Source organism: Cibotium barometz, chromosome 20 (genome assembly GCF_041138505.1).
Source record: "Cibotium barometz isolate CiBa-2024 chromosome 20, ASM4113850v1, whole genome shotgun sequence".
NCBI classification, from domain to species: Eukaryota; Viridiplantae; Streptophyta; class Polypodiopsida; order Cyatheales; family Cibotiaceae; genus Cibotium; species Cibotium barometz.
Window position 1 is genome coordinate 45,839,317 of NC_141065.1, and position 5,597 is coordinate 45,844,913.

At 44.7% G+C, this 5,597-nt stretch overlaps 1 pseudogene across 1 annotated transcript; it reads left to right on the forward strand.

The window, feature by feature from the left end:
• The first annotated feature begins 364 nt into the window (after positions 1–364).
• On the forward strand, positions 365–1,777 carry LOC147627932 (mitochondrial uncoupling protein 5 pseudogene; annotated as a pseudogene). Its single transcript, XR_015268351.1, has one exon. The product of XR_015268351.1 is annotated as a mitochondrial uncoupling protein 5 pseudogene (transcript).
• The last annotated feature ends 3,820 nt before the right edge of the window (positions 1,778–5,597 follow it).

The following is a 5,597-nucleotide window of genomic DNA, read 5'->3' on the forward strand; positions in this document are numbered from 1 at the left end:
CGGGATAAGCTTTATGTGGCCCTAGTTTACCTCACGAGAGAGCTCCTCCCTTCAGTAGGCTTCTTTCGATTCATTGGCACTTCTAGCAGCTTATCAAGGCTGACCTATGTGCTATGATTAAGGGTGCATCTTAGTTGCATAAGCTCTACGGAGAGGCGTTATTTTTTCAAGATTAATTAAACACAATAAATGGCTTAGATGTGTGATACTTTTGAGCAAATCATTAAAAAAACATATACACAATATATATTTCTTAGAATATATATGCCTTTTGAGCAAATCATTAAAAAAACATATACACAATATATATTTCTTAGAATATATATGCCTTTTTTAGAAAATACAAGCCCCTCCACGAGTAACGCTACGCGTGGGCCTTTTCGAACTTCTTTGAAAACAAGACCCACCAAAAAACCCTAAATCGAGAGAGTGTGGGGCGATCAGCGATGGGGCTGCAGGGTTTCGTGGAGGGGGGCCTGGCTTCCATAGCTGCAGGCTGCACGACGCATCCGCTCGACCTCATCAAGGTGAGGATGCAACTGCAGGGAGAGATCATGCCTACCTTGAAACCTGCATTTGCCTTATCGACCGCTTTGCATCCGCAGCACCACCCAGCCCCCTGCGGCCCATTCGGCATCGCCGCCCGCATTATCCACTCCGAAGGCGTGCCTGCCCTCTTCTCAGGTGTCTCCGCCACTGTCCTGCGCCAGACCCTCTATTCTTCCACCCGATTAGGTCTCTACGAGGTTCTAACACGCCGCTGGAGCTCATCAGAAAGTCGACTTCCTGTCCTCCAGAAAATCACCGCAGGCCTCATTGCGGGAGGGGTCGGCGCCGCGGTTGGAAACCCGGCTGATGTTGCCCTTGTCCGTATGCAGGCCGATGGCCGGCTCCCTTGCCATATGAGAAGAAACTACTGTGGAGTCGGTGATGCTCTGTTGCGAATGGTACGGCAAGAAGGTATACTTTCCCTGTGGAGAGGCTCTTCTCTCACTGTGCAGAGGGCCATGGTGGTGACCGCCTCCCAGCTTGCCACATATGACCAGGTCAAGGAAGGTTTAATCCATCATTACAGAATGAAGGACGGAGTGTCCATTCATTTGATCGCAAGTTGCATTGCTGGCCTTGTCGCATCAGCTGCATCCAACCCCCTTGATGTGATCAAAACGCGCATCATGAACATGAGGACTGAACCAGGGCGGGGGCCAGTGTATGGTGGTGCGTTGGATTGTGCCATTAAAACAGTAAATGCAGAGGGGGTGATGGCTCTGTACAAAGGATTTGCACCTACAGTGATGAGGCAAGGGCCATACACAGTAGTGCTTTTTGTGACCTTGGAGCAGATCAAAAGACTGTTTGGGCATTCTTGACAGAGATGCGGTATGGTTGGACATACTGAAAGAAGTGATCATTGAACAGATCCCTACCAGTGTTTCTCTGCAGTTTTGGATGGCATGATTGCTCAACGACTGGCATACTTGAAGAAAAGAAAACGAGACACTGACACTGGAAGTATTCAGGTCTCTCACTAATCAGCCACTCTCTTGTTGCTTGTGGGGATTGTGAGCACCTCATGTACATGGGCTCTCAGAGACCATCCCGACAATACAAAGTTGACATGAATTGCTACTGATTATGGTATTAATTATCTTGGAGTCCACACCACCTTATCTGTACTTGGTCAGTTATACTACGTTCAAGTTTTCAACAGTTGCTGGACAATTTGCCAAAGAGGGTGGCATTGCTATTCAAATAGGAATTTAGACCCTTTCTTGCTGTTATTTTCTTCTGTCGGAAGCGTCAGTACTAAGTAGTCACATCTATGTGGCAGGGGTAATGGTTACCATCCGACAAATGCTCTGTGCTTGTGTCATGCGAATTAGAGCAGTTCATGGATTGTCTCTTGCACTCATGCGGAGGCAGTTTCAATGGTCGCTGTAGTGTTACCATCTTGGCCATCCAAAGTCTATTTTACTCATTAAGGCTTCTAGTACCACTGCATGGCCAGTAGGGTTGACTGGCAGGAATGTGTTTGCTTTCTGCTGTAGGACACACAGGCTTTAGTAGCTTGTACTCGTAGACTATGAAACTTGATGAGCTTAACTAGAGCTGAGAACTCATGAGACGATGGCAGGGTTTAGAATGTATCTTTCTTGGCTTTAAAATTTGACAATAGAGGTGAAGGTGAAATCGCACTTGGCTTTAAAATTTGACGACATAGGTGAAGGTGAAATCGCACTTAAAGTCTTGCTCGCAATGAACTTATATTCCGAGGTTAAATTATTCCTCAGCTTGCCAGGCCTTCTACCCTACTCGAGATACGATCATCGTGTGTTTTGTGGAAATGAGGCAATTTGAGACGCACAGAGTAATGAGTGGTAGTTGTGCAGTCCATGCAATGCAATATCTCTAGGCGTGTTTTGTCCCATTTATTTAGACGTATGAGGTGATACATTATAATAGAGGCGTGTTTTGTCCTTGGCGTATGAGGTGATACTAAATGTTAATGTGAGAAATTACGAGTTGGAACTAAAGCAAACATGCTCTATTGATATGTGACACTATGACATGGAGTTGAAGTTAATGGTGTACTTATGTTCAACTCAAGAGCTTACCTTAGCCTTGTTGAAGCATGTGTCATTGGGTCTTGCTTTTGAGCTTGTGAATGAAAATTCCAATTGTGGGATACGTTAGCTCGTTCATCGCGTCTTCACTTCGTTGTCACACTAGAATGCTCTTTGCCAAAAGGGGTGAATGGAGAGTTGTCAATGTCTAAATGGAGGCAAGAAGAGACGGTCATTCGCGATGTTCTTCTCACAAAAGGTGAGAAAAGAAGAAGCTAATGGAAGGGGGAAACCTACAGCATCCATCGAGCAAGCAAAAATATAACAGCATGCAAGTAAGTAAGAAGAGGGAAGAAGGAGAGATCACAAGAAAACTATTGCAAGGAAATGATTGTGACCTAGTGACTAGTTTTCACACCAGGCCAGTTAAACTTAAAAATGATTTGGTCGCTCTCACTAGTCTTAAGCAACTATGTATACAAAGTCTCTAGACTTTCTTTATTTAACATTTACTCATTGTAAGACTGCTTTATATGTTCCGACATCATCTAACAAAAGTTAAGTGTTCGTTCATGCGGGTAAGATACCAAAGCGTCTTACGGTAGGTCAGGGTGGGCGAAACCAAGCTGACCAATAGAGTGGTTAGCATACCTCTCTTCCTTATGGGGACTATGTCCTCGCGTCACTGAAGTCAGTGGTGATGTTGCTATGAGGAAGTGGATCAGGTGGATGGTCCAGGATATGCCAGGGAGTTGGTGGCCAAGGTTTAGTGGTATAGATTGGGACTGATTCACAGGCAGATGCAGGGCAAAGTGATTGGAAGCTTTGGCAGCCCTGATGGGGCAGGATCTTATTGAGGTGGCATGGAATGTGTAAAAAACCATGGTGCCAGGTTCATGAAGGAGTGAGAGTGGAAGGAAGATATGGAAATATCTAGCCATGGTGTGTGGGAGCATAGACATGGATGAGAGAGAGAGAGATGGGACAATACACGAGAGAGCAAGATTGCACTACATAATGATGAATGAATTATGAGCATAAGACTTCCACTATGCACAATGCTTTTCTAGGCACCAAGGCCATATCTTTTGATCCTAAATAAGAGGGTGTTCACGCCTAGTGTGTTCATACCACTAAGGACACTTGACCAAAATCTATACTAACTTCGAAATACCGAACAAACCCTCCTTTGGAGTGATGGTGGAGTTGCATGCATAACCTTTAATAGTCCCGTACTCCAACACAAGCCATGGACCTCGCAACCTGGCTCAGTGGCTCGTGAACATGGCTCAGAGGTTTATAAAGCATGGCTCAGTGCAAATAACTCAAAGGTCAAGTCCTTCCTGGGGGACAAAGACAACCTACATCGGCATACCAACCCTCGACACCTCCCTCCGCCGCCAATGCCTAAAGCAAGGGCAAAAGGGAATGATAAAGAGGAGCCTTCATAGAAACAAGGCGTTACATAATCCAAAAGTATATAACTCAGATTTTAGAGGACTACTCGGACAGAGAACCCAAGACTATGAAACAAAAAAGGATTTGAAGAAGAGTCTTCCCTCAATGTTGATGAAGATCCTTTTGCGTCATCGTTTCCAAGCCAATGTGACTTGGGACTCATTCATAGTTTTCGAGGAAGATGCCATCGACGAAGCCCAAAAGAAAATCCTAATGTTGTAACAATGGGTACTATAGTGTCGTGGATCACATACGTGTCGAAGATCCCACAAGTCATGCATGTGAAGGCATTCGATGAAAACCAAGTGAATTACTTCATGAAGGAAGCATAAGATGCGGCACATGTGGTTGTTAGAGCAATGTTGGTTGAAGCACTTGTTTGTGCGGCTTGTGCCTCCTCTTTGAAGGAAGCAAAAAAATGAAAAGGCTTTTGATCCCTTGAAGTTCTTACCAGAGGATCACATAAATAATGCACATGATGTTGATGGCTTGTGTTTTTCTAATCTACAACTTCTCCATGGGTATGATGCTCTTGTATGTCTCCATGATGTAGATTTCGGTAAAAACCCTCTATTGATGATGATTTAGAAGGCAACTATTTTTCATTAGATCAGATGGGAGGAAAACACAGCATGAGAGGCGGAAGTGTTGCTTATAAGGTTGAAAAACACAGTATATGTGGTAGGTTTCAAAGTTGAAAACATAGCTTTCTATAGTGCATAGAGACAGCTTGGAGGGGGCTTAAGGGGATTGTGTAGTAGGACCAAAACACATTTAAGAGGTGCAGAGATGAGGTAGGCAACATATCAAAAATGCTAGTAAAAATAAAAAACATAAGGATGAAGCGAGGGAAGCTTGGTGATGGAATCAGCGAGGCTCTGATACCATGTAAGAAACCATGGTGCTAGGTCTAGGAGGGAGTGATAGTGGAAGGAAGAGATGGAGAGATCAAGCCATGGTGTGTTGGTTTATATGGATGGAAGAGAGAGAGAGAGAGAGAGAGAGAGAAAGAGAGGGAGAGGTGGGACAACACACAAGCAAGCCAGATTGCACAACACAATAATGATAAATGAATTATGAGCATAAGATTTCCACTAAGGACACTTGAACAAACTCCAGACTAACTCCGAAATACCAAACAAAGTGATAGGCGATGTAGAGGTGCTTCATGCTGGGCCTCCATTGGTTGTGGAAGTGGTGTGGACCCTTCAACATGATGTAGTTGGTAGAAGTAATCCGCACCTTGTGATTGGCAGAATCAGTGTGGCATGACCCCATGGAATAATTGACATGGGTAGATAGAGGTCCGCGATGCCTTGGTGCGATAGGGTATTTTTTCCAAATCTTATAGCATGATGCCTAGAGATTGCGGGAAATACACCAGCCATGACGAGGTTTTGTTGGTGTTGAATTGGAGTTAAACTAGAGGACATAAGAATGGAAGCTCATTGGGGATACCTGCAAGGTCGAGGGTTCTCCAAGTGATAGGTTGTACCATGGGCCTACTGGCTTGCACCTGTCATGATCCCCCCATCCAGAGATGTACCTGGAGGGTTAGCGTTGATGAGGTCAGTT